Genomic DNA, 27,568 nt, shown 5'->3' with positions numbered 1-27,568 from the left:
AAAATAAAATTCAATGGCTAAATTACAATCAATTAAGTTTGGTTATCTCTGCCGCCATCTTGGTATGTAAAATAAGAGTACACAATCGGTCTAGTTCTATTTAAACTGCAAAGTGTAAGACAAATTGGCAATTCATGTGTAAGACTGTTTATTTAAATAAAGAAAATTAATTGATATTATAGGAGTTTTAGAATTTACGAACAAATTTCTATTGTGGACAGTATAAGAAAATTGTATCCGAGAAATATTAAATACCAATGATCCCCTTTACCAGTAACTGTGAAAATAATCGACCACTAATCTGAGAGAAGAAATTCTCATATTTTGATATTGTATATCAATAGATTGGAAACGCCAAGAATCTGTTGATCTGAAATCGTTAAAGTTTATATATTTAATGCATTGCATGCTGATAAGAACATCAATTTGATGACTTCTGATTAAAGTGTCATGGCTGAAAGCTGTTCATATACTGATAACGATGACAGACGAGATTTCACGAGATTGTCGTCTTCGTGAATAAAAGGACATTTATATTCTATCTTCAGTTTATAAATATATATTGATATGGTAAACTTCAGAATTAATTTGCAGCGTCTGTTCTCTTTAACTATTTGCCTTATTGACCCCGCAGAGGCATATTTTTGTTTGCCAAATATGAAAACATCTCCGTATCGTCTCGTTGTTAATTAGTAATAAGCAATACAACTTCGACGATAATTCAAAAGATGCGGAAGATACCAACGGAACATTAATAACTCATAAGTCGACATATCATATTGGAAACATACAAAAAATCAAAATATAACAAAAAAAAGCGACAAATTAATATACATATGCAGAACAAGAAAATATTTACATAATATGAATAATAACTTTGCCTTGTGCAAAACTTACACGCTGAGCCAGATCTTCAACGTGATAGTTAACAAGGTAATAGTCCGAAGGAATACTTGTCACCTTACCCAGACACAAAAAGTCTGTGCCAACTTCTATTGCTCATACTCCTTAATTCCGATGCTATGGGGAGAAGCAGAAAAAAATACCAATTTTTAAAGTCTGGTTTGATTCGAGTGGTGCTACAACTCACGACCTCCCGCACACGGGATTTTAGATTTCTTTCTGACGATTTGAGATCCAAATATTACCAATGCTAAATTTAGTAAAAAAACGTCCGAGTCATATTTTTCCAGCCATTAATATAACAATCTAAAATATCGAAAAGCAGTCAGTCCATAATTATATATAACCTATCAATAATTTTTAGCTTATTTTGTTTCTTAATGCATGCTCTTTTGACTTTCAGTATCAATTTTACATCCTTAAAAAGAGATTATAATGAAACATAACAGATTTACCTGCCTTATTTGATTTTTAGCGATGTCATGTTCATGAAGTCAATCAATTTAGTCATGACATACAAATGTTAATTTCCGATAATAAAGAATTGACTTTTAATTTCCAATAACGATGTAGCATGCTATGGGTTTTCTTTTCTAGAACAATACAAATTCTTTTATCATAACAGTTACACCTAAAAACCTTTTATTCCTTGAAAACCTTTTATTCCTTGATCAATTAATAATTCAAAATGGTAAAGTTCAGTTTTTTTTTCATCCCCTCAATATTTGAAGATTCCGCCTTTTTTTTTTTGGGGGGGGGGGGGGGGGGGGGTTACCAAATATTTGGAATCCTCTGGTTTTATCCATCAAGTTCCATTTTAAATATTTGCCCACCAATCCTTCCTTTTTTTCTCGATAATTTGATTACATATAGTTAAAAATGTCATCTTTGAAAATCTTTTAAGTCCCTGATATTTTTTCATTGTTTTTGATAGAAAACAAGGTGCCAATGTAAACTCTATGAAAAATCTAGAGAGAATTATTTTCCCCCTAATTGTCAATGGCTTGTATCTTGAAAACAAGCACATTGACCCCTTATTTTGTTCTATAATTCTGTAGTTTTTTTATTTATCTACTATCAATTTATAACAGTCTGTTAAAAGCTTGTTATTTTAAAACGGAGAAGCAAACATCCTTAATATAAACTCATACTTCAAACAGCAGAGTTGCAATTACATAACACTAGATAAGGTTAATACGTGCTTCAATGCAGATAAAAATATCCATTTACAATGTAAAGTCAGGTGATATTTATAGATTATCGTTGATCATCTCAACGAGATTGATTTTCTCGCTTGAGATGGTACAGCGAAAATGAGAAAAGCAATCGAGTTGAGATGACCAATGATAATCTGTTTATCGCTATTTTACGTATGACAACGTTGTCAATTTCATGTCAATTTCGTTAGCAACGCCACGTGGCCTCCTTAGTTTCTAGCGATATGTTTTCCATTTCAAGAGAGAAGCTTGATATGACTATTATCACAAAAAAAAGATCAAAGGAAAAATGCACAAAATAGCGATCAAAATGAATATCTAGAAAATTGGACATCACTACGATACTATCGATTATAACATTGAATAATCCATTCTGTAAATATTGCAGGTCAAGCATGTCAACAGTTGCAAAATGGCAAAAATACCAACACGGTCTCGTGTACCTCACTGTCGCCTCGTTGTTGTTTGTACAATTATACGGAATATTTAACACGTATTACATTGCCATTACACAAAGATGCTCCTGAAAAAGCTAAGAATAATTTTCAGAGATTGCTGACTAAGTTTACATATCAAAAAATTATTATCATGAATTGCAGAGTTATATCCCTATCTCTTAACGAGCATATTTTCTGTTAATTTAACAATTTTATTCAGATATCATATAAAAATATAATCACTTAGCAATGTACTGCAAAATTTCAAATGATTATACTTTAAGGATATATATCATATTCATATATGACACAGACATATTGCTATGTTATTTAACAGGACTTGTTCGTCAAACATACACAAATTATTGAGAGCAGTGGTGTAGTGGTTAGTCCATCGGACTGCTAACACAAAGGTTCCTGGTTCGATACCCGCTATTGGAAGAAAGTTTCAGGGACTGAATTTTCGGCTTTCTCTTGACACCGTTTGCGAGTATTGTCTTGAGGAAACGATGATAATCCGTCGGAAAGGAACGGGACGATAAATTGCCATATCTCTTGCAGGTAAAAAACTTCATAAAAAGAGCAGGATAATGCCGCTACAAAGCAGCACTCGCAGCCGCAAAATAAACTATAGGTTATGTTCTACGTGCAATATCAATATTGTTGAAGATATATACCATTTTATATTATAATGTTACAGGTATAGTGACGTATTAAAAACATAATTGGCAAACACCATCTCCGTTTGATATTTATGTCATCGTTAATGTTTAATTTGATTTATCACGTTTATTTCTGAAAAACAGCACATGGAAAGCCACTGTATTTCTGATTTATCAATTCTCAAATTAAATAACTACCCCCCCCCCCCCTTTTCTGACCTTTCCTATATATCAACACTTTTTTGTGTTGCTCTATGTTAGTGTGTTTGTGCCTCGTGACAATCTGACGAGTCAACCCATTTCATACTGATTGTGTGGCAAAGATAATTTGGTTTATACTATATTATTATAAAAAATAAAGAATTTGGTTTACTTGTTTGAATTTGGAACAATTTGTCACGCTTTAAAAAAAACCTGGCTGTTTTTACAGTTTAAAAATGCTTATGACGGCGTGTACAAAGCTGAGTCTACAAATGTAACGTCTTCAAATTACAAAACCATTTACGACGTTGGTATTTTCCCTCAGAAAACGTAAGCGTAACAAAAACACTGGACATCTAGTTTACCACATAATTCTAAATATTCACATTCAACATATTTTTTTTTATTCGAACAAAAAAGTGCAGCAAATGCACATTTTTAAAATATAGATAAATATTTGCTACGAGCAGAATAATGGAAATAATTAGCGACGATGTCGTGGATCCTTTTCAGAAAACAGCGTCAAAACGCCCTTTCTTTAGATTGTAACATACTAGCTGGACATTTAAAAAAATCAGGTGTTCAGTCTGGACTAACGAATCATTCATGTGTTGCAGATTTTATTAAACCTCTGGTTTTGCACATTTCGAATACCAAGTTGTTTTGAAAATAAAAAAGATAGCATTTACATATATTTTCTTATCGATTCTTCCAACTTCAAATTAATACTTCTTACACGTACCGAAGATCATTCCAAGCATATTTTCTATGGTCGTTTTTGATTTTTATGCGGTAAATTTCACAATAGGTCAGAGTCCGAATCTGAACAATTCTTTTAAACGAAAATTTGGGATACAATATTTAATTTGTATAAGTTTTTGCCGTTTTCCATATGTCCGTTTCATGCTTTATAGATTAGATATTAATTTACCTTACTAGTAATGTGGATTCTTATAGCATGCATTCATCATTTTATCATGAAAAAAAATCTTCTTAAAAAAATATTAAAAATACATATAAATATTATTTGTTTAAAGCTATTGAAAAAGCACATTTGACAGTTGCCGTCAACTTTGTGCACGCCGTCATATATACGATATGAGCTTTTTTTCTCATTGTTTACAGCTGATTGTATTGAGTGTGTAGGTAAAGGTAATATCATTGGTTAGCTTGCTTGCTAGCTGAACTGTGAAGTCGTTATTAGGTTAGATAAACTATCCTCTTTTAAGAGTAGAATAGTCTGAAGGATAACCAATTTATCTGTCTGTAGGACTAGACTAAAAATACTTCGAAAGAAGGGTAGTATACCTTACCTATTAATGACTTCACGATTCAGTTAACAAGCAAGCTAACCAAAGATATTAACATTTCCTACACACTTAATGAACTCGGCTGTAACAATGGTTAATGCCTTGTTGTGACCTTCAGCAGTTGCTTACGTCATTTGTACTCTGGGGGATAGCTGTCTCTGTTCTATGCATACCATGTCTCCTTATATTTATAGACATTTTAATATCAGACATGTGACACAATAGATATCGTCCCCGTTCAGTTCGTGTAAAGTACATTGAATTTTTATGAATGTATTGCAATAGTTATTCTCGATGTGCTATATTAACCATCGTTTTAATTGAACAATACCCTTTCTATAATTCATCCCATAACATGTTCAATTGATTAACAAATTTATATTTCTTAATGAACCTTATTGTTGATAACATGTATTGAGTCGTCAGACGCCTACACTTCCTTTGTTAAAATTTCAGATTTGAATGACTTTGCACTTCAAACCGTTGCATATTATTTGTAAATTGCATGTAACGAACTGTTGCAGAACTAAATATTCCTTCATGGAAAGTATTAGATTAGGATCACAATATTCATGATAGTGATATGTTATCTAAATAAGAGAGAGAGAAAGAGGGGATGCGGTATGATTGCCAATGAGACAGCAAACCAGCAAAGTTCAAAGGCAGAAGATCAACATTAGATTAAGTCACCGTACAGCCTGCAACAATGGGACAAACACGTACTATAAAAGCCCCAACAGGAAAAATGTGAAAGTAGTTAGCCTCAATGTTGTAATTTCTGGTCTAAATCCATGTTGAAAAACATAAATTGTACGGTGTACTCAAATGATCATTGTACGAAGTAATATGGCGTATGATAGAGGTTTTTACACTCTATTAAACTTGACATGGGAATTAACCGTGTTGGTCGTGGAATATACCTGACTTAAAACTACTGGGTCTTTTTATTTATAATTCATCAAATGTAGAATTTCTTGTTCAAAATACAAAGCTGAACAATTTCTTTAATTGACAGATATTCAATACTAGTACTAGTGTAACGTCAAATACAATATAAATTTCGATTATTTATTAAAATTTGATTACTAGCAACGTAATTGGCCGTTTCAGAATCTAATGCATCCTGGGTTATATTTTCATATGCGTTCACCAAAGCGTTTTGATATACGCTTTTGAAAATATTACTTAGGATGCATTAGATTCTGAAACGGCCAATTGTGTCTACTATGTAAAATAAACATAGGAATACACAAATTTTCTTTGAAGATAAAGGAAGACATTCTTTAGTGACGAAAAGTTCTAAGAAATTCCACTATTTAAATAAAATAAATAGGTAAGATATATAATTATAATGTAACATCGGTTGTTACGTACAATTTGATTGGATTATGACTCCAAATTTGAAAACGTTCGTGAAACGCAAATGACTTATGATAATGTAAAGTGTATGTTTTGACCTTGTTTTCTGTCAGTTTTATTTGAATCAAGATGACATATTTCGTCGCCAGAAAACTTTAACAAAATTACCACTTGATGCCGTCAGAGCTTAAATGTAGTTATCTCCTAATAATCAAACATGATCATTTTGAATCATGACCAAAGATGTTTAATTTGGAAAACGGTTACCATGTTAACATATTTTTAACTAAATGTTGAAGGTTTAACGCATATTCTTTCACTTACATAAAAACTATATTAAAATAATAAATGAGCATCATACAAAGGATATACATATCGGAAAGGAAACGGAACAGATTATACAAGATAAGAGAGAAGGACTGCAGTAAATATTTTTCTGCAATTTAGAATCTCTATTATATTATTAAGGCAAAGATTTATAGACTGTAAGGTCATTTCATTGTTAATCTTTTAAAAAAAGAATGATTTCTGACAAACATTACGATTTTATTCCTTAATACATTTGTAAATTGCAAACCCCTTCCATCATTTAATCAAATTACATATTTTATGTATATGAACTTGACAGCCGATTTTTTTTATGTCTTAATAAATTTGAAAATGACAAACCCCTCCATCCTGTCATTAAATTACCCCAGAGTGAAAGGAAATAAGACCAAAGATAAGAAATAATGTATTATAATGGTTGACCTTCTTTAAGGTGTAATGACTTATTACTAATGTCGACTGTTAAAAAGGTTATGTATGAAAAAGTTTATAATGACTGCGCATCTGTCATTTACTGCCTGTTTGAATTTAACAGGATTAGTATAAGGAACATCTTCCTCCTTCATTGCTTTTAATCACTACAGAAAACATTCAATTATTTTATTTATTTTATTTTGTTAAATCTTTTGACATCGGACTCGGACTTTTTTGAACTGAATTTATTGTGCGTATTGTTATGCGTTTACTTTTCTACATTGGCTAGAGGTATAGGGGAAGGGTTGAGATATCATAAACATGTTTAACCCCGCCGCAATTTTGCGCCTGTCCCAAGTCAGGAGTCTCTGTTGCATTTGTTAGTCTTGTATAAATTTTAATTTCTTGTGTATAATTCAGAGTTTAGTATGACGTCCATTACCACTGTACTAGTATACATATTTTTTAGGGACCAGCTGAAGGACACCTACGGGTGCGAGAATTCTCGCTACATTGAAGACCCATTGGTGGCCTTCGGCTGTATGGTCGGGTTGTTGTCGCTTTGACACATTCCCCATTTCCTTTCTCAATTTTGATTAATTATGGAAAAACTGTGAAAAAGTTACTTGTCCCCACATATGTTTGTTACTAGAAAACAGTTTATGAAAGATTCCTCGGAGAATCCCTGCTTCTTAAATTTTTTGACAACCTCAAAATATTTTCATGAATTTGATGCCTAAATTCAACGCGAATTGGTGAACATGGACTGATGCCATAACTGATAATGTAATTTGACATATTATATAATATAGTCAACATATATATTAGAATTGTAACAGTTATATGACACATTCTATTGTATAGTCAACATCTATATTAGAATTGTAACCATTATATAGGTTTATCATAACAATTTATAGATGATTGATTTATAATAATTAACAATTTTATAATGAAATTAAAGAAATGGACATGATTTACATTATGAATCTAAACTTTTGAATTTTTGAATTGGAATTCTGTAGTTTCTACTCCCCCCCCAAAAAAACAATTCATTAATGAATTGTATATAATATTTGAATGCAAACTCGGATATATCAATACAAGAAGCATTATAATCGCACATAGAAATATTCATGTGTTAAGAGAAATCCCACCTTTTTAACTCCAAACTTTTAAACTAAGGAACTTGAGCATATTGATAAAAAGGTTTACGACAAAAATCGAAGCATGAAAATAAAAGTTCTGAGACTTAAAAGTTCAAACTCATCAACAAATTATCTTGAAAACAACGTATGTAAACTTTTATTTTAAATTACATTCGATTATCTTACAATAAAAAGAAAACCAATAAAATCGTTTTTAAAGAGACTCACTTTCGTTATTAGATATAACTTAATTCAATATGGAACATAATAGCAGGTCTAACTTTATTGGACAAAAATAGTTCAAGTGAAAAGTAAACAAATTAGCACAACATCAATATATTCATGTGAAGTAAATTCTATTTAGAATGCCAATTAAAATTTAATGAGCAGGAGCTTAATACCGTGGGAGTAATGGAACGTGTTTTGCAATGTAAATAGCACTATGGCTTCTTAATTTAGAAACTGCCAATTGCCAGGTTCTTTTAATTCTTTTATTTTCTTTAATGTTGAATTATTGCAAAAGTTTTTCCGAACATCAGAAGAAAGCGGTTAAACTAGTTTAAAATTGTATCATTGTAGCATGCATTGAGATTCAGACTTACACCCTATATTGGGTTGCAACTCTTTTAACTTGAGCAGACAATTCTAACTTGACCTTTTAAATTCTTATGATCGTACTTTTTTTTTCGAATGGTATATAGCAAAAATGTAACTCGTTCAGTCATTTGACATGATTTGGTTTGCTAACCCTTAAACCGAATGCATATGCAAAAAATATCATGCAATTTAAGGAAAATTGAAAAAAAAGAATGCTACGGCTTTGGTAAAATAGGTAACCATGTTGCATCAAATGTATATCAAGATAAAAATGTAGACGCAATACAATGCGCTTATTGGTATGTGGATATATATTAACTCGACATTTTTTTGTTTTTTTAAAGATATATCAGGTAAATAAAGGCAACAGTAGTATACCGCTGTTCAAAACTCATAAATCCATGGACAAACAACAAAATCGGGGTAACAAACTAAAACCGATGGAAACGCATTAGATATAAGAGGAGAACAACGACATAACACTAAAATGTAACACACACAGAAACGGACCGAGCATCAGACAAAATCCCACGAGAATAATAAATATAACATTAAAACCAAATACATGAATTTGGAATAGACAAGTACCGTGGCACGTCTTATCGCAATGTGAATTTACACTAAAAAATAAGAGAAAACAAACGACGCAACGTAAAAATGTAACACACACAGAAACGGACTATAATATAACAATGGCCATATTCCTGACTTGGTACAGGACATTTTTAAAGGAAAAAATGGTGGGTTGAACCTAGTTTTGTATTCAAAAGATATAGATAGAAGTCAAAATAAAAAAGTACCAATGAAGGGAAATAATCCAATAGTTTATTTTTATTAGTACAGTGACGAAACAGATTCGTATAAGTCTTAACGTATAACCCTTTACCAAATTTTCATTTTTGTGTTGAACAAGACTAACATGTAAGTAAACGCATCATAGAACACAGGATTGGAATTTTCTATTTGCGCCAGACGCACATTCCGTCTTCAAAGGACTCATTAGTGACGCTCGAATGCAAAAAAAACTTAAAAACGCCAAAGTACGAAGTTGAAGATCATTGGGAACGAAAAATACCTATAAAAAAAGGAAACAGTAGTATACCGCTGTTCGAAACTCATAAATCGATAGAGAAAAACAAAACAAATCCGGGTTACTAACTAAAACTTAGGGAAACGCATTAAACATAAGAGAACAACGAGTTAACAGAAAACATTTAAAAATGTAACACACACAGAAACGAACTATAATATAACAATGGTCATTTTCCTGACTTGGTTCATTAAGTGTTCTCAAATGCAGCTCAGTTAATCTATTCCCGAGTCAGCCGAAAGCCTTCTGATTTCAAAAATCAAACTTTTGTTAGCAGTTAATTCAGAAGATGTCAAAAGGATGTGCAATAGTGCAGACTGTTTTCTAGGACAAACTAACTGGTAAGTGATAAAAAAAAAAGAATGCCAAATGTACCATTTAAAGTGTATACTAACAAAGAAACTGACTACAGCATGTTCTTGAACTATTTTTGCAAATTCAGCGAATCAAATAAAAACAGTATGTTGTCACAACACTGAAATAGGTAGACAACCCACACTGTGCTCAACATTCTTTATTCAATTTAAAATGTTTAAAGAGCATTAGGTGCTCATAATTCGCTAGTTTAATAACGTGAACACAATAAAATTAATCATCGATCTGAAATTAATGTTTACTAATTGAATAGTAACCTAATAACAACACCAATTACCAATCTTTTGTTAGGATAATATGGCCGTATCGTATTTTTATTAACTTTATTGGAAGATTAAACAGTTGGGTGAAATTAAACTGTGTAAACATTGCTGACAATCGCAAGTGTATCTGGAGGTCAGCAATGAGCCAACCACATTAAATATGAGGGTTATGAGTAGTCAGCAATGAGCCGACCACATTCGATATGAGGGTTATGAGTAGTCAGCAATGAACCGACCACATTCAATATGAAGGTTATGAGTAGTCAGCAATGAACCGACCACATTCAATATGAGGGTTATGAGTAGTCAGCAATTAACCGACCACATTCGATATGAGGGTTATGAGTAGTCAGCAATGAACCGACCACATTCAATATGAGGGTTATGAGTAGTCAGCAATTAACCGACCACATTCGATATGAGGGTTATGAGTAGTCAGCAATGAACCGACCACATTCAATATGAGGGTTATGAGTAGTCAGCAATGAGCCGACCACATTCGATATGAGGGTTATGAGTAGTCAGCAATGAACCGACCACATTCAATATGAGGGTTATGAGTAGTCAGCAATTAACCGACCACATTCAATATGAAGGTTATGAGTAGTCAGCAATGAACCGACCACATTCAATATGAGGGTTATGAGTAGTCAGCAATGAGACGACCACATTCAATATGAGGGTTATGAGTAGTCAGCAATGAACCGACCACATTCAATATGAGGGTTATGAGTAGTCAGCAATGAACCGACCACATTCAATATGAAGGTTATGAGTAGTCAGCAATGAGACGACCACATTCAATATGAGGGTTATGAGTAGTCAGCAATGAGACGACCACATTCGATATGAGGGTTATGAGTAGTCAGCAATGAGACGACCACATTCAATATGAGGGTTATGAGTAGTCAGCAATGAGACGACCACATTCAATATGAGGGTTATGAGTAGTCAGCAATGAGACGACCACATTCGATATGAGGGTTATGAGTAGTCAGCAATGAGACGACCACATTCAATATGAGGGTTATGAGTAGTCAGCAATGAGACGACCACATTCGATATGAGGGTTATGAGTAGTCAGCAATGAGACGACCACATTCGATATGAGGGTTATGAGTAGTCAGCAATGAGACGACCACATTCGATATGAGGGTTATGAGTAGTCAGCAATGAGCCGACCACATTCAATATGAGGGTTATGAGTAGTCAGCAATGAGACGACCACATTCAATATGAGGGTTATGAGTAGTCAGCAATGAGACGACCACATTCGATATGAGGGTTATGAGTAGTCAGCAATGAGACGACCACATTCAATATGAGGGTTATGAGTAGTCAGCAATGAACCGACCACATTCAATATGAGGGTTATGAGTAGTCAGCAATGAACCGACCACATTCAATATGAGGGTTATGAGTAGTCAGCAATGAGACGACCACATTCAATATGAGGGTTATGAGTAGTCAGCAATGAACCGACCACATTCAATATGAGGGTTATGAGTAGTCAGCAATGAGACGACCACATTCGATATGAGGGTTATGAGTAGTCAGCAATGAGACGACCACATTCAATATGAGGGTTATGAGTAGTCAGCAATGAGACGACCACATTCAATATGAGGGTTATGAGTAGTCAGCAATGAGCCGACCACATTCAATGTGAGGGTTATGAGTAGTCAGCAATGAACGGACCACATTCAATATGAGGGTTATGAGTAGTCAGCAATGAACCGACCACATTCAATGTGAGGGTTATGAGTAGTCAGCAATGAACCGACCACATTCGATATGAGGGTTATGAGTAGTCATCAATGAACCGACCACATTCAATGTGAGGGTTATGAGTAGTCAGCAATGAACCGACCACATTCAATATGAGGGTTATGAGTTGTCAGCAATGAGACGACCACATTCAATATGAGGGTTATGAGTAGTCAGCAATGAGACGACCACATTCAATATGAGGGTTATGAGTAGTCAGCAATGAACCGACCACATTCAATATGAGGGTTATGAGTAGTCAGCAATGAACCGACCACATTCAATGTGAGGGTTATGATTAGTCAGCAATGAGACGACCACATTCAATATGAGGGTTATGAGTAGTCAGCAATGAGACGACCACATTCAATATGAGGGTTATGAGTAGTCAGCAATGAGACGACCACATTCAATATGAGGGTTATGAGTAGTCAGCAATGAGACGACCACATTCGATATGAGGGTTATGAGTAGTCAGCAATGAGACGACCACATTCAATATGAGGGTTATGAGTTGTCAGCAATGAGACGACCACATTCGATATGAGGGTTATGAGTAGTCAGCAATGAGATGACCACATTCGATATGAGGGTTATGAGTAGTCAGCAATGAGACGACCACATTCAATATGAGGGTTATGAGTAGTCAGCAATGAGACGACCACATTCAATATGAGGGTTATGAGTAGTCAGCAATGAGCCGACCACATTCGATATGAGGGTTATGAGTAGTCAGCAATGAGACGACCACATTCGATATGAGGGTTATGATTAGTCAGCAATGAGACGACCACATTCGATATGAGGGTTATGAGTAGTCAGCAATGAGACGACCACATTCAATATGAGGGTTATGAGTAGTCAGCAATGAGACGACCACATTCGATATGAGGGTTATGAGTAGTCAGCAATGAGACGACCACATTCAATATGAGGGTTATGAGTAGTCAGCAATGAGCCGACCACATTCAATATGAGGGTTATGAGTAGTCAGCACTTCGGTGTTGACATGAATATTGATTAGGTGGTCATTTTTATAAATTTCCTGCTTATAAATTAATGATTTTTTTTTTAAATATTAAGGATTTTCTTATCCCAGGCATAGATCACCTTAGGCGTATTTAGCACAACTTTTTGGAATTTGAGGTCCTCAAAACTCTTCCACTTTGTACTTGTTTGGCTTTATTTTTTATAATCATATTGATCTTAACGTCTCTGATGAGTCTTATGTAGACAAAACGCGCTTCTGGCGTATCATATTATAAGCCTGGTTATTTGATAACTTTATCATATATTTAGTACAAAAAACAGCTATTTTGTATATCTAATAAAGGTTCTTTTTTCCAGTGTGTATCACCTACCCTGTATCGCATACCCCGTATCGCATGGCTAAACCCGTATCGCATACCCCGTATCGCATGGTAAAACCCGTATCGCATACCTTTTTTTTTTTTTTTTTTTTTTTTTTTTTAACTAAAGTCAGTTTTTTAGGGTTTTTTTTGCTTAAGAATTTTTTTTGTTAAAATATGTAATTTTTTGGAATGACGTCATTGTTTGGTATGTAACGTCACGTACATCAAGTTTTCATATTGTATGTGACGTCACAAACATCAAGTTTTTACAACATATTTTTTGGCACACTCAATGCAACTATAAAAAATACAAAACACTTAAATATATACAAAAATAAACAAAATATTTTTCAAAACAACAGATTGTAAGGTAACCTAGGTGCTTCGTATAAATAATTGAGCAGTTATTTTAAAGCTTTGAAACAAGACAAAAGCAGAACTGAAGGTAACCCAGTGCTATGGATCAGAAAACAGGTCATATACTATAATACTCTTCTGTTGAAATATATAATAAAGCGTATAATACATGGCAAAATCCGTATCACATGCCGTATCACCCTCGACCAATATCATCCCTCGGGCCTAAAGGCCCTCGGGCTGATATTGATGTTTCGGGATGATACGACATATGATACGGATTTTGCCATGTATTATTCTCTATATATCACATTGTTAATTGAAACTTTTTGAAAGTAGTCTGAAAACATGCTGGATCCTCAGATTTTAACCATGCACATTATTCTATATTAAAAATTCATTTTGTTTTAGGTTATGAAATTATTAAACATGATTTTGTTTTTGCCTTGTCTGTTTGTTTTTTCTTTATTATGTTTTGCTTTCAAAAAAAATTTCCGTTAAAAAATTGAATACAGAAACTCGGTAAACGTTAGAGGGTTATATCAATCTAAGACAACCCATAAAGAGAAAATAGAATTTCTAGGTTATCTAAATGGACGTTCATGCAATATAACAATATCTTTACTAATTTGTTTTTAAACGAAGGTACATTCTTACCAGTAACAGGCATATGAATAAAAGGAGATGTGGTGTAAATAAGAGACAGCTATCATCAAAATAAAACATTCAAAAGAGATAAAAGGTCAACAAATGTGTTATGCATTTGTAAAACTGATGCGTAAGTCCAAACTAGATTGTTTGATAAAATACAAGTGAAACGATGACAGATCACAATATGAAGCCGTCACGGTTTGATAGTTGACAATTTCAAATTTTTCTAGATTAATCCGATTGCAACTTTATTAGAGGTGTTCAACTTACATATCGATCTGCCTTAGAATCAAGAAGTGTTGAAAACATGACAAACAAAAACCAACCCAAGTTGACATTACGTTATGTTCCAATCAATTTAATATGCGTGAAATTAAAGGAGGGACGAAAGATACCAAAGGGACAGTCAAACTCATAGAGTTCGTTTCCTTTTCCCGTTCTGGTAATCCAAGTTACAATTTGAATTAAATGCACTAGGAATTAACACTCCATAATTTACTAACAATATAATCCAACAATCATCTATAGATTTTTTGAAATACAAAACACGCAGATACGAAAATCCCTACATTTTTAACACGGGTTGAGAATACCTTTAAAAAAAAGATGGTTAGGACGGTGGGGTTTTACTTCAGTCATGTTTTAATTTTTTTCTAAATTTCCTGATTCTTACAAAAACTGGCACAGGAGCACTCGAGTTCACCTTCGGGTGTTTGTGTGGTTTCGTGCTCATCGGATATTTAGTTTTTCTCTTCATATGTTCATTGTTTTGTGTTTTGTGTTTTGTGTTTTTGATTTTTATTGTTTTTATCATGGTGTGTTGTCTTTAACATATAATAGTAGAATTCACAGCCGCTAGTTTCCTCCCTTTTTTCAACTCTGTTTGGTTATTTTAACTTTAAAGTATTTTTTTCCTCAGTTAATTTTTGTACTTTATAATATGTAACTTTCCTACGACGTTATTTATTTTAAAACCTTATTATTGCTATACAATCACTGTTGTTTTCGAAAAGCATTTCAAAGCCTTTAACACCATTTACACGTTCATTGATACTTTGGGCAAAGGTTTAATTATATTATAGAAAAATGTCGAGGCTTTCATGTTTGCTATTTCACATATGTATTATATAGTAAAGGTAAAATTTATAGATAAAAAAAATCCTTTAAACACAATCTGCAATTATGTATCGATTTCAAGACTAATGCACCATACATGCATGTTAACAAAATTAAGAAATATATTATACAATTACTGTCTTCTGATGAGGTAAATATGCGGTTTTATTGACTTTTGAAAAACTGATATTCACTGAGGCCGACGACTAACGGCCGAAGTGAATATCAGTTTTTCAAAAGTCAATAAAACCCCATATTTACCGAAAAAAAAGACAGTAATTGTTTTATTCCATATTCCGAGAGAAGAAAATGTATTTAATGTCAAACATATTATATCAAAACAAATTTTACATGAAACATTTTTACAATAACGTTGCATGTAAACGCGCGTGACGTTTAGCGTGGCGAATAACACTTTCTCAGGTGCATATGGTTTTTTATTCAAAATCCAATTCATATAGAGAAACCTACTAAAAAAATACCAATATAAAATAATTGCTAATATTATTGCCGCCAAATTCTAACACCTCAAGTACTATACCCAATCTTTTCGATACAAGTTAGAAATCTCATTTATATTGTATATAATATGTCAATTTGTTTTATATTTTCAATAAATAACAATAATGGTTATTAAATGAACAAACTACCAATGCAAATCAAATATCTGCTAAAATGTTTTTTCTCTATTAAAAAATATCTGTGTATGAATATTATGATTTATTAAAAAAAAAAAGTTTGATTAAAATAGTCTTACCTTTTTTTCCAATAAACGCTCCCACATGCAATTTTACCAAATATGATCAGTGTCAAAGTAGCATTCAACAACTTCATAAATAAACCATTGCCTAAGATCATTACAATTATAAACACTTCACAATTTCATAAACCAAGTTGTCTATGTACTTTCATTCTCCAATGAAAACTCTCCTACTGTCTTACGGGCGTGATACCTGGTGAAACAAACCCAATTAAGTAGTAATCAATTTATCAATAAGCATTGGTCACATTCTCTTGATATTTTAAGAATAATAAAGCACGGTTGTTATCAGAGACAAAGTTGAGTTGTAGCACACACTGTCTCAATACAATAATTAAACATATCGATGTCCAATAAAATCCTTATTTGTTCACTTTGAGACCGCTTCTATCTATATTGATACTGCAATATCCTAACGTTTAAGAAAAGTTTGAGTAAATACTATATGTTATTGCGTAGAATAATCAAATACTTCTTTGTAAATATGAGCATTCTAATCGATTAACAAAGAAAACATTTTCTTCCTTTCGGTCTTGTTTTCTCTCCCAAATTCAAAAGAAAAATGTTGTGTTATTCTCGACTATAGGTATATATATATACGAGTCTAAATTGAAAACTACGTTCAAACCTATGATTTCGTTGGATAAAAACCGCAATTTTTATACGTGTGCATGTAAAACAAATTTCGTTGTAGAAGGGTCTAAAACAGCACAAACATCATTTTCCAAAAGACCAAAAAAGTGAAAAAGTATATTTAAACAAAACGCATTTGACTAACAGGTCGAACAACTGCTGTTCTATAACCCTGCTGACTGCCATTGGCGATTGCCAAATAAAATTGATCACAAGATGTAACAAAATGGATCTTAATATAAATTTAATACTAAACAGAAACAAATTTTTAACTTGTGGCCACGATGTTATGCCACAAACATACGGCGTCAATATTTTATCTCTTAGTTTCGTCACGGCGTTTCAACTATTCGAATAGAAACAAGAATATATTTAAACATATGCTTTGAGAATAATTATGTTTTAAATGAAATGAAATTGAAGATGGAAAACATATAGTTGCAATGTCGCATATATTCAGATTTAGATGATCATGCTGGACATGAACGCTCCCATAAAACATGTTAACAATATTTGAAATTAATTACAAATGTATGTATAATGTTGAAAAATCTTTATTTATTTTAAGTTATTATCCTATGTAATTTACACTACAAAATATCCCAGGCTATATCATTTAGAACAAGTCTTGTATATGTTTTAAATATAACTTTTTTTGTAAAGTTGTTTTAAATTTTAGAGTGCTTATGTGTATGTTGTTCATCTGTTATATGTCTATGCTACAAATAAGTTTAATGCATGTATACACATAACCATCATGTATACGTGAGATTTATCGCTCTCGTTTGCCTTATTCTATTTCTAGAACTAGTAAAAAGTTATTTGTTTGTTGGTGTTTTTTGTCATTTTTCTTTCTCACTTTAATTGAAATTTAAAAAAAAAACCAGGGATGACCATGTACAAAATATCATCATGTTCTTTTTTTATCAATCTAATATCACATAGATATTATAACGTATAATTTATACATCGAATTGATAATAATTCAGCCTACGTAATAAGGGAGACGCAATTGGTAATTATTGAAGCATAAAAAAGATATCACCAAACAAAGAACTATGATCATTGCATTTACATGTTGCAAGATAAACAATCAAATTCAATACTGTAAATTTTACATGTTTAATGTTGGAATTTCCTTCCTATAGTTGTTTCGCCAAATACTTATTCAACCCCTAAAACTATCTTATATAACTATTTTTGAATTCGTACGGTATTCCTTTTGTCATAGATTTGTCTTAATGTATCGAGCTATGCCAAAGTGAAAAGTACAATCACAAAAAATACTGAACCCCGAGGAAACTTCAAAACGAAAAGTTTCGAATCAAATGTCAAAATATTTGTATGACAGTTGCATTAATAAGTTCTATAATATTGACAACGATGTGTGAATGAAAACACACAGACGTAATATGTAAAATTGTCAAAAATAGGGGTATTGCTGTCATCATTGTGTTTAAATCTTAATCACTATAAACACAAACAAATATATTACAAAGAAGCACAAAAATGCATAAAGACAAAGCACATAGTACTCAAAAATGAAAGACACGAATACAAAAAATTACATTAGTTTATTTCAGTAAATATTAAAATACCGATAAAAAATTGCATCTGTGTATTATAATAATACATTTTTTTGGAAACTGACCTTACCATTTTATTTGTTTTTGTGTTTTATATGGTGTAATATAATGTCTTTTGTTAATATAAAAATATAATGGTATTTGTTAGTTTATTTTATCTAAACATGCTGAATACATACAAGTACAAAAATAAATACATTATCAAATACTTAATGAGTACATTGTCAGCAAAAAAAACATTGTTGCATGGTATTCCTCTTTGTAAATGAAACTTGTACCATACCAGATATATGGTAATAATTAAGTTCATTACATTTTCAAAGTGGTCATCGGGATTTTGAAAAGGATTAATCTTAGTTTATTGTTTTGGAAAGGTAAATTTAGTGATATCAATAGATTGGTAGATTCTATCAACAGAATATGAAAATCTCAAGCTTGAATAAGAAAATGTTTCAATGTTTTGTCTAGTTTAATTCAGATATACAAACTACAGTATCACAATTACATCTATTAACGAAATAACTAAGAATATCAAACCTTATGTTAATCAAACCTTTAATTATTCGGGCTTTTTTTTTTTGATGAACTAAGACCTTGTACATGTTGTTTTAGATTAAGGATCGGTACTATGCTTCATTCATTGCATCCCATATATTTGTTTTTTGAAAAACAATTTATGCCAAACATTGTAAAAAAAGTAACTTAAATATCCGATTGATGCACAATTTAATAAATTTACGAAATTTTCGTCCCTTCATATTTGCTTCGAAACATGATTTTATTTAATGTTGAAATAACAAGCTCTAAGAATGATTTTATGTTTCGGAAAAAGAATCATGAATTCTAGGCTATCTACTTCGAACTGTTTATTATTAGCAGATACAGGTCGATATCCACTTTGTATCATTCCAAAGATAACATCTCTATGACTTTAGACAAGGACTCGGCAAAATGATACGAATGAACTATAGTAGGAATGACGTTTCAAGTATTGTATAATTTACACCAAACAGGTGGTTACACATTGAAATCAATAAGTTATTTTAATAAAATTTAGAAACGAAATTGGGAATGTGTCAAAGCGACAACAACCCTACCGTAGAGCAGACAACAGCCGAAGTCCACCGATGGGTCTTCAATGTAGCGAGAAACCCCCGAGTCCGGTGGTGTCATACAGCTCAAGAATGCTTTGATACATTATGAAATTACAAATTCAAGAAAAATGTATAAAGTGACACGTAATGGTTTTTCTAAGTTGAACATTCTTTTTGATATAACGTTGAATTAAAGCTCTGGTCACAATAAAACAATGAATATGGGATTTTATTATAAATGACACAATTATTCAACAAGAAATCAAAGACTAAAGATATACACAACATAAAACAATACGAAGACTTCAATGCTCAGATTGTGAATTCCAAGTAGAAATTTGTCATCGGTAAAAATTCCACTCGACAGTATGTGTTTTGTTTTCCTTTTGATTGGGCACGCAAAAATTTATGTGCTTGACTCACATGAAGTTGTCTAATAATTTAAAGCGTTCTTACTAAAAAAATATTTGAAAATGTTCATAGCCTGGATCAAATAATATCTGCAAATTGGTCAAATATGTTGACATTAATGAAGAATTTTGAAAACCTACTGAGCCACTTTTAAAATAAACCGCGAAAGTATCATCAAATGATAATTTCGAAGTATGCAGTTCAATTATTTATTTACTATTTACTTACGTCAATTCTAAATTCCTTTTTAAACCGTAGAAAACCATGAAAAAACGTTGATGACGTCATGGTCACATGACTAAATTTATCTATGGGCTAATAACAAAATAACGTCAGCCAATCAGAATACGCGTTTTATCCAAAATTAAATTATTACAACTTATTTAACGACATCTGGAATTAGAACATAACTTCAAAGTATATACATAGGGATGTTGAAAATAGATGAATATGACATGTATAAGTTTTGTCAAATTTTATAATGTTTGGGAAGTTCCTATTTTACTTTCTCATTCTTCATTTCTCCCAGACAGTTTGAAGAATATGAATTGGCTTAACTCCTTTTTATATCTAATTAAAAATCTATAATATCGTATTATTTGGTTATATAGAACTCAACGTAAAGAGAATTCACCACTGTTCAAGGGAAGTATACATTTAATATTAATGTGATATATCTGATCCTGAAAGATCAGATATTGATTTTTAATAATTGCTAAAATAATCATGAAAGATCAGGAACTGGTTATTTGTTTATGCGAACAATCCTTGAAAGAGTTCCAATCTTTTTTGCTTATTCATCATTGTAATTGGTGTAATTTAAGACCGGACATGTATTACTTATTCCGCTTCATCTTTGTTAGGGTATGAATCCTCAATGTCATCACAAAATTATACCAAAAAATTTCACAAAACCAATAAAACAAAAACTCAAGTAAGGTAAAATATGTCATTTGCGAACAAGTGTTTGCTCTAACCTTGATATGTTCAATAATTACAATTTTAAGTATTTTTAACCTTTATAATTTGATTTCAAATCCATTTAAATCCGTAGTTTTAATAGTTCAATAAGGAGATTCGGTTTAATCAACAACAAGACAACTATCTTTCATAGTTCAAATAAAGTGGATGTAATCAATTGTTAGCATCTACACGGCCTTCAACAATAATCAAAAACCCATTTAACAATATAAGATATCAAAGAATCCGAAATGACAAACTTGAAACAATTGAATTGAGAAAACGAATGGCCTAATAAATAACAAACCAATTAACAAAATAAGAAACCAACAAATATGCCAGACTCGAACGAACGACAACAAACGAACTACACACCTCTGACTAAAGACGGGTACACCACACATATGATTGGATGAAACATAATTGTTAGCGCTCGAATATCTCATAGTATGGCACAATGGTGTAACAGAACAACAAAAGAATCCACTAAACAAATCAGTCGAAAAATGTACATTTATCTGTACCATTAGGTCCGAGAACACAATTAATTCGTAGTGCATTTCTTTTAGAACATAAATGAAAATAAAAAAAATCCCACCTGCGCTTTCTTAAAGTAACTTTTACAGTGTGTTGTACTACTTTTGGGACAAATTATATCAAATTTATAGAAAACTTCATCGCCTCTAACTCAAAATATGGACAATTTTGTGTTTAGGGCGTCTTGAAATCTTTAGACAGCTTCCGAAGTGCTCATTTTCAACCTTTTTCAGCTGGACCAAATTACTACTTTCCTTTAAAATTCTGGACCCAAATTTTTTTACAGTGTAATTTCATCCCCCTACTTGCAATTTGAGGCATTGAACATGGAGAAATAAATTTGGAAGGGGTATAAAAATTAATGGCAAGTAACCCACTGTCAACACTAGGGACTATATTTGTGAACAACGAAAATCAAGGGACGACAATGGTGGTCTCGGACCTAATAGGGTAGAAAGAGTTGACAAATCTTAAAAAAACTTGGTATGAACAAAGCTTAATGAATTATAACACTGCTTACAAAGTTTCATGACAATAGGATGTATATTATACACATTAAATTAAGATTTATACTCATCTTTGCGTGTAAAGTTTTGACGTTAAAATTGAAAAATTTCAACTATCAACATTTGGGGCATTAAAAATTAAAATATTGCAAAAAAATACTCTTTAAATGCCTTAATATATAACTTATCATGTACTTAAAGCAATAGAGTACTCATTTGATTTATCAGACTTGGCATAATTATTCAAAATTCAAATTTATATGAGCCTGTGCCTAAAAATTTAGGTTTTTCAATGAAGGGGGGCCTTACCTGAAGATGTAATATTTTCCAGCAATTTATAATTTGTGAAGCTTTTTTGTTATAAATAATCCTTACATATGTATTGAAAGTACTTTAAATGGAAAGAAAAGTTACAAATAACATATCATATTAGTTTAAAAGGGTCTTAGGCCAATTAAGACTGGAAAAAATTTAGGGTCAATTTAGGCCGTGCCACATATTTACAATAAAAAATGCATATTGAGGCTATAAGAAATAAAAATTTGTGTCTTTTTTATCATTTCTATACTCATGTGACATGATACAACAAATCTGAGCACAAAAAGACTCTTGCAATTAACTTTTCTTACAAGCAGTATGGGCTGAAACAAAGATTATTGCCTTTTTAGGGAAAAACTTGCATGTAATTTATTCTCAACAGGCTTATATTTAAACCACTTGCTATCCTACAGAAGAAAAGAATTATATTATGTGAAATGGAACAGGTACAATAGACATTGTAAAGTGCATTTAATTCAAATTTAGTGAGGTCTCTAATATGGACATCAAATTTTATCTACCAAGCTCCCCACTATTGACTTCATCCAAACAAGGCGTTAGACAAGGGTCATTTATGTCATTTATACAACACATTTTGCACATTTTGTCTGAGATAAACTTCTTTTCTGTAGATTCAGAGTTCATAAATAAGTAAAAGAAGCAGATAAAGGCATAGAAACACAAATATTGATACATGAAAACCTGTCAGATAGAAAGTCAGGATGCCATTTATGCATCAATATTGAAAAAGTTATAAAATGCCTATTTTGACCATAAAATGCCAAAATTGGTCATTTTTGCAGAAATTCTATAAAATAAAAGTTTAAATCCTTTAGTTTCATGCTATTTGACAAGTTGACACCATCAAATCATTTAGGGAAGTTGCCAGAGTACAAATTCTATATTTACAGATTTCACCTCTTAGGTCCGAGAACACAATTAATTCGTAGTGCATTTCTTTTAGAACATAAATGAAAATTAAAAAAATCCCACCTGCGCTTTCTTAAAGTAACTTTTACAGTGTGTTGTACTACTTTTGGGACAAATTATATCAAATTTATAGAAAACTTCATCGCCTCTAACTCAAAATATGGACAATTTTGTGTTTAGGGCGTCTTGAAATCTTTAGACAGCTTCCGAAGTGCTCATTTTCAACCTTTTTCAGCTGGACCAAATTACTACTTTCCTTTAAAATTCTGGACCCAAATTTTTTTACAGTGTAATTTCATCCCCCTACTTGCAATTTGAGGCATTGAACATGGAGAAATAAATTTGGAAGGGGTATAAAAATTAATGGCAAGTAACCCACTGTCAACACTAGGGACTATATTTGTGAACAACGAAAATCAAGGGACGACAATGGTGGTCTCGGACCTAATTATTAGATATGCGTAACATTAAATCTTAATGGATACGATACGGAGAATTTGTGTTTTCAAAAAATACAAACAATCCATAAACTAGTTATCTAGAGCACATACATATTTTGGGTGTTTTTCTCATATAAAAAAATATACATATAAAGGTTGATTGTCTCTTTACATTAGGTTGTAAATGACAGATTGTATATTCAGCTTTGGAGATTATTTTCATTGCTACGCAATGACATTTTAGCTGCGGTGTAAATATTAAGTAATTAAGATTGTAACACAAAATTAATGTTGACTGCTACATCCCTATTTGTTTTGGTACATAGTTTGTCTGGGTTTGTTTTCACTCATGGTTTACATTTTAATAATAATGGAATATATATGCAACTTTCATAGAAGTGAGAGGTGTCGCTACCTACAAACCAGATTGAACCACCATTTTCTACACAATGAAATGCTTTACCAAGCTAGGAATATGACAGTTTTTTCCTTTTGTTTGATGTTTTTGGGCTTTTGATTTTGTAATTTGATAAAGGACGTTCCAATTTGACTTTTCCTTGGGGTTTCGATAATTTTTTCATTTATTTTTTGTAATGATGGGAGTCAATCTCAATAATAAGTATACTAGACCAACACACTTAGATGGATTTTCTATTTCGTGCTTAAACATAAGAATAGTTCACGAAAACACAAATAACTGCTCTTTAAAAATGTTCTTTCGGCTGATAACCTGTGTTTGTAATGTTATGTGACCTACCGAATTAGACTATTTACCGGATTTGTAATCACATAAGCAACACGACGGGTGCCACATGTGGAGCAGGATCTGCTTACCTTTCCGGAGCATCTGAGATCACCCCTAGTTTTGGTGGGGTTCGTGTTGTTTATTCTTTAGTTTGCTATGTTGTGTCATGTGTACTATTGTTTTTCTGTTTGTCTTTTTCATTTTTAGCCATGGCGTTGTCAGTTTGTTCTAGATTTATGAGTTTGACTGTCCCTTTAATATCTTTCGTCCCTCTTTTATGCTTATAGTCTGTGCCAATAACAAAAGAGTTGAATTATAAGTTGTGCAGGGAATCTATTCTCTGTATACAAAAACGAAAGAAAAAAAACCCTGATTAAATCGAAGTATCCAAAACGGATCGTTGTCAAATATTAGTATGTAGATTAAAAAAGCGTCATCTTCAGTCAAGGTTGTTATGATTGGAAATAGAACACGGTCGGAAAGATCGGAAGATCAGTTTGGACAGCACAATAAGTGCAGATCCAACCTCCCTGAACAAAGAACGTTAATAATTACATAATCGGTCATATTTGTACTAAGACGCACTAGAAGAATTATAGTGAACAACATAACTATGTTCACAGACAAATATATCAAAGAGTGACACCCGTATCCTACGATGTAACATACTGCTGCCTCTGATGTGCAAACCGGTTCAAGTTTAGATTCGGATGGCGGGTAATGCAGTATTAAAGGGTTATTGCATGAACATTGGGGAATATTGTCCCGAGTAGAATTTAATATTGCACGAGCTTGCGAGTGCAATATATATTCTACAAGGGACAATATTCCCAAATATTTATGTAATAACCCTTTTATTGTATAGCAATATACTATTTGAAAGTAAAAATAGGTTTAAAATGAGGTTTTGTCGTTGATGACGTCATGGATTTTGAAGATTTATTGCACTAGTGCAATAATGGAATTTATTCCACGCTAACTCTTGGTTACTTTCTGTGTGAAATATTATATTGCTATACAATAATACCAATTACATGCATAGTAGAAGCCGCTGGTCAGTCATCAAATTTATATCAAAGGTATCAGGCTTATAATTTGATACGCCAGACTTGGGTTTCGTTTTCCCAAGACTCACCAGTGTCGATCAGATAAAAAAAAGTTAAAAAGTCAAACAAGTATAAATTTGAAGAGCATTCAGGACCAAAAATTCCAAAAAGTGATGTCAAATACGGCTAAGGTAATATGGGACTTGGATACGAAAATCCGTAGTATTTGGAATAATTCATACGTTTGCAGTAAATTTATAACAAAAAGAATAAGCAACACTGTCTGACTGATTAGTTCAACCCACCATTCTTATTTTTTTAAGTCAGGAAAATGGCCATTGTTATATTATAGTTCGTTTCTGTGTGTGTGTTACATTTTAATGTTGTGTTTTTGTTGTGTCGTAGTTCTCCTCTTATATTTGATGCGTTTCCCTCAGTTTTAGCTTGTAAACCGGATTGTTTTTTTCTCAATCGATTTATGAACTGTGAACAGCGGTATACTAATGTTGCCTTTATCTGGCTTCTTAGTGAGTCATTTCGATTGTCAGAAAATAGATATTGAAGGCAGGTATTAATTTCCTATGGTTTTTCCGTTTGAAATGTTTTACACTAGTATTTTTTGGGCCCTTTATACCTTTTTTGTTCGGTGTGAGCCAAACCTCCGTGGTGAAGGCCGTACATTAACATATACACATGCTATAATGGTTTATTCTTATAAATGTTATTTTGGATGGAGAGTTGCCCTATTTGCACGCACACCACACCTTCTTTTATCTATGATATGAAATTTCACTATCCCTGGTGGTGTTTTGAAGCCGCAAAAAAGTTTAAAACAATTTTAAATGTATTCTATATCCCTTTTAAACATTTATTGCGCATGTAATCTGGAAATTACCCCTCCGTGTGCATTTCTTAATATTATCTTATGTTTTGTCTATGTGTTTTTAAGGTATTTGCGTATATTATTTCCTGCTCAATGGGATCATGTAATAAATGTATTGTTTTAGATAACCTTAGCTCTATTTGGCAAAAACTTCTAGAACTGTTTGGTCCTCAATGCTCTTGAACTTCGTACTTTATTTTTTTACTTAAGCGACATCTAAACGCGCGTATGGTTTAAATTTCACTCCTGGTATATATGACGAGTTTACAATTAAAACACACATACACACGTTTTACTAAAGACTCCCAATAAAAATGTGCTATAGAACGTGTTGATCTTAATCAATAGCAATGAACATTTGCTTGGTTATGAATTGTATTGTTGTGGCTTTGATGCAGAGGCGAGGTTTTCTTTGTTGTTGTTTTTTGTTCTGCTTGAAATCCGTGCAGTGATTTCATTTCGAACCCTTTTTGTAATATCATTTTAGGAGAACTGTTACCAGCATGAACAACTTAAACTAATGTTCTTTTTCGTTAATAATACCTTACAAATTATTAAACCCATACATGTATCACGCATTATAAAAGTATTTTGCTACACATTCTGAGAGTGTCATTCTCCTAGGAAATCTTAGCCATGCAATTTCTTTTGCTTTTGATTCCTCCATGTAAACGCCATTTAATCAGAGATTGAAATAATTATTTTCATCTAGTATAATATTTGCATTGTAATAATTTGTTTTTAAGAGTACAGTTAAGATCGTTGCCATACTGGCTTATAATCATTTCATATCGGATCAATTTATTGACAAAGAGTTCAAACAGATATCAGAAAATGGCATCTATTTATTCATGACTGATTGTGTCCGTCTTTTGTAAAGCTTTATTAAAATTAAAATCCGAGTGATGACCACCTGATACATATGTCAATATTTTATATCAAAGGTATCAGGCTTACAATTTGAAATGCCAGATTTGCAGTTTCGTTTACTTAAGACTCACCAGTGTCGATCAGATAAAAAAAGTTAGTAAGTCAAATAAGTATAAAGTTAAAGAGCATTGAGGACCAAAAATTCCAAAATGTTATTCAAATACGGCTAAGGTAATAAAGGACTTGGATAAGATAATCCGTAGTATTTTGAATAATTCATACTTTTGCAGACAGTAAATTTAT

General features: G+C 32.2%; 1 protein-coding gene across 1 annotated transcript in view; it reads right to left on the bottom strand.

The window, feature by feature from the left end:
• Window positions 1-16,489, bottom strand: part of LOC134693719 (orexin receptor type 2-like) — a 33,036-nt gene extending 16,547 nt beyond the window's left edge. Inside the window, exon 1 of the mRNA XM_063554619.1 lies at window positions 16,304-16,489. The gene's annotated coding sequence lies outside the window, so the exon portion shown is untranslated. The remainder of the gene's footprint in view (window positions 1-16,303) is intronic.
• Between the last annotated feature and the right edge of the window lie 11,079 nt (window positions 16,490-27,568).

The sequence above is a fragment of the Mytilus trossulus genome, chromosome 12 (genome assembly GCF_036588685.1).
Source record: "Mytilus trossulus isolate FHL-02 chromosome 12, PNRI_Mtr1.1.1.hap1, whole genome shotgun sequence".
Lineage (NCBI taxonomy): Eukaryota > Metazoa > Mollusca > Bivalvia > Mytilida > Mytilidae > Mytilus > Mytilus trossulus.
Note: the sequence above shows the minus strand (reverse complement) of the source record. Positions and strands in the feature narration are given on the sequence as shown.